Here is a 6,987-nt window from a genome sequence, read left to right as displayed (position 1 = left end):
TGAAAGTGCATTGTTCAAAGGTCTGAATAAGAGGATACAATCTCAAGCTCTTAAAAGTGGGATTGGATGTAAGGAAAGGGGGAGAAAGCCTTTCACTTGTTATTCCACATATTTCTGTTTCGTTCAAATTTTTTAAAACATGAATGTTTATATATATTATTTGTGTGATAATAAAATTAAAAATTTCAAAAGACCCCACTTGCCCAAGTGTCTTGTGAAGGAGCCAGGACGTCTAGGAGCTGTGCACTGGTTTTGAAAGCTGCTTCCTGCAAGATCAATGAATTCTTGTTGATTGATTGATCCATCGGGATTCAGCAGGCTATGCCTAACCCACATGGCTGGGCTCCACTCAGCCCTGAGAGGGAAGTTCATTTAGATGAATTTGTAAATAGAACAATTCCAACTTGCCATAGACAGAAAAGGAGGTTTTATCAGGCATAAGGGAGAGAATGGGGACAGAAAAGCTTTTACAAAGGTCCCCAAAGGGGCCAGGAGTTTCGTTCTTCTTTTCTTTAACCTCAGCCCTTTCATAAATAAATTAAGAGGTGATGAGGTAATTAGATCCTGCACCATCAGTAATGGAGGCGGGAAGAAGAGGAGAGGAAGTCCAGCTGGAATGGGATATGATCAAAGATCAGTCTTAAAAGACAGATAAAATCAAATCAGCAGGCCTTTCCTAACTTGGAGTACCTAAGGAATTAATTGGCTGACAATATCAAGGGTATCACTGCTCTGTGAGGAGGTTCTCCTTAGCAAATGTATCATAGGAGGCCTGCAGCTAAGTTAACTACTTCATTGCTCAAAGACACCCCAGGACCTACCTTGGGGGCCCCAAGCTGTCAAGAGTGTGCCAAAGAGTAATAGTCATCTCCCTAGGGTCCTGGGTGGCCATCGTATTCATCCAACGAATATTTACTGAGCTCCGACTGCTGCCTGGCCCTGTACCAGCACTGGGGACAGAGCAGAGAGTGAATCAGACACTGTCTCTGCACCTATGAAGTATCTAGCTTGGGAGGCCAATGCCAGACCTTTAAACTCAGCTCCTAAGAGCCACAGCTAGCCCAGCTCTGCTTGGTACTAAGCAGAACAGAGGCCCTGTTTTGCCATATGGCTAAACCACTAGTGCCTTAGCACTGTATTTCTAAAAAAAAGTTAAAAATGAAACGAGGAAAGACAGAAAAGCTTCATCTCTTGCAGGGACACTCCAACCATTCTGAAATAATTGCACTTCTACAAATGTGCAGTTCTCTGACACTCATTTTTTATGCTCAGCATACTCTTCTCCCACCCTTTCCTTCACCACCCACATCTGGCTACCTCCCTCATCCTCACAGTCTTCTGGTCCCTATAGTCTTTGAGAAGCATTCCTTGCTACTCAAGATTGGGTAGGGGACCGCCTCTGCCTTCCCCAATCACAGGCTCCCACCCCATCAGAGCGAAATCACTCTGCTTGTTTACTTATCTGACTAGCCATTAACCCATGAGCCAGTGAGGGAGGAGCAGTATATTTCTCCAGCGTCAGCATGGGAGCAGCTACAGCAAACTCTTGAAACATATTTATTAAACACATGGAAACAAAAACAAGGATACAGAAAAAAAAATTAAGGAAGAAGCAGAAGAGGTATTGAAAATTTTTTTTTCTAAATGAGCATTTATACCTTATTACAGACACCATAGTAATTGAGAGCTAAACACTTGCATCTGGTTGATGGAACGAGCAGTAACAGGATAATGATACATGAAAAATCCATGTTACCACTTTTTCAAGCTTAGCTTCTGAACAGATCAAAATTCCTGGGATACTGTAGCAGTAGAGAGTGGGAAGCCCTGGATGAAGGAGAGTTTTTAAGATCATTAGTGAGTGATACACGTTTTGCTTTTAGAAAGGGGATTCTCGAGAATGTGCACATCTAGGGCTCAATGAGGGCAATTCTTCTCTACAAACGGCAAAAAATAAAGGTACACAAAAGTCTTCACTATGCATAACTAGAAGGACCTACAACTAGAATATACAACTATGTACTGGGGGGGGAGGGGCTTTGGGGAGAAGAAGAAAAAAAAAAGTCTTCACTAAATCAAAATCTGCTTCTTTTGCCGTTCAAGTGGATGATTCCTTAATCCATTCTAGTCTTTTCAGTTCAGTATGTATTATCTGCCAGGGACTGTGCTAGGCACTGGGAATTCAAAGACAAGATACCTTCCCCTGTCCCCTCACTCCCAGAAGAGGAGAGAGGTGAAGGTATGAAAATACCCAAACCTCAGTAATACAAGGCCAATGAATGAGGTAAGTGTCAGAGAGATATAAACAAGGTACATTGTAGGGGTCAGAGGAAGAAGCACTCGCATCTGGTTTGGGTCAGAAAAGGGCTCTGAAAGAGATGGGCCTGGGAAGATGGAGAAAGATGAAAGAGAAAAAAACATTCCAGGCAGATGAGCAAAGCCAGGGCAGAGGAAAGCACAGCACACGTCTGCAGTCTCCACCAGTGCCCCTAGGCTGGAGGGAGAGTGCACATGCTAAGGACATCCTGAAAGAGAAAATTATTCTTGAACATCAACACACATCCTGCTCAACAGAGATCATGAATATGGTCAGCCTGGGCAGTCTTTTTTGGGGTAGAAAGCAAATAGCACTTTGCTGAAAGATAATTCACTTTCTGTCCTTAGCCTTCTTCCGAGAAAGTTGTAAAAGTGTCCAAAAACTTGTATTATTTGTTCTAAGTAAGTATGCTCCAAACAGAAGAAATGAACTAAAGAGAAATTTAATTAAAATCCTGAACTAGAAATGTCAATCTAGTTTAGCAAAATCAAGGTATTGAGAGGGGGCAGAATAGAGAAATAAAAGTATTCTAAAGACTTGGTCATTATTTAATTGTGGTATGTTAAATAAATATACATTTGATTACGATGTTGGCAATGGGAAGGTAACCATAATAGAATTGAAAAGCTTAGTAGAGCTTCTAAAATAAAGGGAGATGGAGATGGCCCAGTGACTTAGTGGTTAAGTTTGGCGCACTCTCCTTCAGCAGCAGGGGTTCACCAGTTTGGATCCCAGGTGCAGACCCTCACCACTCATCAGCCATGCTGTGGCAGTGACCCACATGCAAAGTAGAGGAAGACTGGCACAGGTGTTAACTCAGGGCTAATCTTCCTCAAGCAAAAGGAAACAAAGAGGAAGATTGGCAACAGATGTTAGCTCACGGCAAATCTTCCTCAGCGAAAAAACAAAATAAAATAACAGGGGGGATGGGGAAATTTGATTAAGGCAGCAAAAATAAGGAAAAGAAAAAAATAAAGTAGAATAAATAGTAAACATAAAATAGTATGAAAAGAATAACATCCAATATATCCATTATCACACAATAAACAGGCTGAATTCCCCTTTCAAAAAAGGATTGTCAAATTGGATTTTTAAAAAATCTAGCTGAATCTTAACAAGGGAAAAAAACACCTAAACAATGTGACCAAGAATAATTAAAAATAAAAGAATAAAAAGAGATAGATGGCCAAAGATATATCAGATAAATGCAAACAAAAAGAAAACAGCATTATTCATAATAGGTGAAAAGTGGAAATAATTCAAGTGTCTATAAACTGATGAATGGATAAATAAAATGTAATGTGTCCATAAAATGGAATATTATTCAGCAATAAAAAGAATGAAGTACTGATACCTGCTACAATATGTATGAACCTTAAAAACATTAAGCTGAGTGAAAGAAGCCAGTCACAAAAGACCATATATTGTATTATTTCATTTATATGAAATGTCCCGTATAGGAAAATCTATAGAGACAGAAAGTAGATTTGTGGTTACCTGGGACAACACTGATGGTGGGATAATGACTGCTAAAAGGTATGGGATTTCTTTTTGAGGCGATGAAAATGTTATAAAATTGACTGTGGAGATAGATACACAACATTGTGAATATACTAAAAAACACGGAATTGTAGTAAAAAAAAATACAAGAATATTTTTTAAAATCTTCTAAATAATCCAAATAGTAGAGATTACATAGGCTGCATTCTCTGAGCACAATCCAATAAAACTAAATATCAGCAACCAAGATAGGAGGAAAATGTAACCATTCAGAAATTAAGAAACACTCTCCTAAATAAAAAGAAAAAGTGAAATTTCAAATCATCTATAATCTTATGAATAAAGCCATGCCCAAACCATAAGGATACTGCTAAAGCTTCACTCAGAGGAAATTATGTAGTCTTAAAGGTTTTTATTATTTTAAAAAAAGCTGAATGAATTAAATATTCAAATTTTAAAATTAATACAGGAACTATATAAACCAAAATAAAGTAGAAAGAAAATTCTAAAACAAATTAAAATCTAAAACTAACAAAATAATAATTTGTCAAAAATAGTGAAACGATTTAAAAGGGCCAATAAAATAGAAAGGAAAAATATCCTGGCAAGTCTGAACAAGGAGTAAAGGATAGAAAAAATAATAATTAACAGTAATCAGGAACAAGAAAGGAAATATAACCACTAATAATAGAAATTAAAAGAATTACAAAATGTTATTATGAGTAACTCTACGCCAAATAATTGGGAAATCTGGAGGAAATAACAACTTCCTGACAAAATAAAATAAAATGCTACAATTCCCCCAAGAAGAGAAAGAAGGCCTAAATAGACTGATAACTATAATAGAGATTGGAAAAGTAAGCATCGATCATTTTAGAAGTACCAGTTCAGATGGTTTTACAGCTGAGATGGCTTGAATTTTAAAGAACAAGAGGAAACTTGGGGATGATCGATATGCTCATTATCTTCATTTCTTCATTCTAGTGATGGTTCCATGGGAATATACATAAATCAAAACTCATCAGTTGTACCCTTTAAATATATACAATGTATTCTATGTCAATTATACCTCTAAAAAGATGTTTACAAAAAGACAGAGAAAGAAGGACTTCCACCTCCAATGATGAGGAACTAACTAATCCTCTAATCCTAAACAACTATAAAACTGGATGAGATCAGAGGTGATGGAAAACAGCAACACAGACTAGGAGCCTTGAGAAAAGGGAAATAGACAAGATGGGCCCCATGTTTGTCCTGGCTTTCTGCCTGAGGACAATTTCCCAGCTACAGTGGAGAGAGGTGGATCCCAAGCAAAGGAGCAGTCTCCCTGAGCTGAAGAGGCAGAAATCGGTATTTAGGGCTGCTGAAGCAGCAGGACTCACAGGTCAGGGTACAGAAGCGGAGGGAGTACCACAACAACGGGTGGGAGGAGGGAGTTTACACAGGAATTCTTCTTGAGTCTTTGGCCAAAGAAGGCTGGGCTGTGGGCTGTGTGTGTACAGAGTGAGACTCTGTGAGTTTTAGCAGAGAACAATTGCTCAGGGCTGAGAGCTAACAGACACACCAGAGTTTGCTCAATGTTGGAACATGCTGGAGTTCAAGCCCAGCCAGAGTGGATGTGCTGAACATTTTGGGCCTTCAGCTGAGATCCCCAAAAGGCTATGCATTAGGAGTAAGGACTAAATCCTAAAGCAAGGGCCATGCCCTAGGACCAAAGACAAAACCAAAATAAACCCTCCCAAACAAAACTGAAAATCAAACCTGATAGGAGCAAGAGGCTCCACCAGTGATTTAACCACCCACTAGAATTAAACTCAAAACCCTTGAAAAGAATGAAACAAAATCCAAACTGTCTACAATTTGTCATTCATGTTTACCATACAATAAGGCAAAGATTCAGGAAAATGAGATACACAATCTAGAGAAAAGTCAATAGAAAAAGACCCTAAGAGGACCTAGATTTTGGAATTAGCAGAAAAGAATTTAACGCAACTATTATAAACATGTTCAAGAATTTAAAGGAAAAAAAATGGACATAATGAGGGAACATAGAGAAATGGAAAATATAAAAAATGGGATTTCTAGAACAGACAAGTACAATATCTGAAAAGAAAAATTCACCATATGAAGTTAACAAAAGATTAAAAAGTGCAGGGTAAATGAAAACTTGATGGATCAATAAAAATTATCTAAATTAAAAAACAGAGAGAAAACAGTTGGGGAAAAAAATGAACAGAATCTTTGTTTCCCGTGGGCCAGTATCAAACTGTAAGTTATGTGTAATGGGAGCCCAGAAGGAGAGGAGAAAGGAGGGGGTAGGAAAACTGCGTGAAGAAGTAAGGGCTAAAATTCCCCAAATTTGGCAGAAAACATCCTACGGATACAAGCAGCTCAGCAAATCTCAAGTAGGATAAATACAAACAAACAAACAAACAGCTAGGGACATAATATTCAAAGTGCTGAAAACCACAGATACAGAGAAAATCTAAAGAGCAGCCAGAGGAAAAAAGACGTATTTATATACAGGAGGAAAACATACAAAGGACAACTCACTTCTCATCAGAAACAGATGCTGGAAGACACTGGAGCAAGATCTTTCAAGTGCTGAAATAGAAAAAGTGTCAATCCAGAATTCTATCCAGTAAAAACATCCTTTGAATATGAGGGTGAAATAAAGACACATTCAGATAAACAAAACCTGGGAGAGTTCATTGCCAGTCATAAGGAATGCTAAAGGAAATTCTCCAGGCTGAAGGGAAATGATACCAGATGGAACTCAGATCTGCAGTAAGGAATGAAGAGCGCTGGAAATAATAAATATGTAGATACATATTTTTAAAAATTATATCTCAATAAAACTGGAAAAATTTGTCTTTTATGTTTTCTTATTTTCTTTAAAAGACAACTGTTTAAAGCACAAACAGTGATATTGTATTGTGAGGTTTGTATATACACATGAAATATAAGATTATAATAGCAGAAAGGACAAAATTGGGAGTGTAAATGGAATTGTATTGTTGTAAGAGTCTCACATTTTACCTGAAATGGTACAATATTAAATCTTTTCTAAAAGGCCACAATTAAAAGTGTTAGAAGAAATGTTAGGAAAACATTTATAAAACCTTGGGTGAGACAAGCCTTCTAAAATAAGGCAAATCCAGGGGCCTTGG

This window comes from Equus asinus, chromosome 8, assembly GCF_041296235.1.
Source record: "Equus asinus isolate D_3611 breed Donkey chromosome 8, EquAss-T2T_v2, whole genome shotgun sequence".
Classification (NCBI taxonomy): Eukaryota; Metazoa; Chordata; class Mammalia; order Perissodactyla; family Equidae; genus Equus; species Equus asinus.
This window is presented reverse-complemented; position numbering follows the sequence as displayed.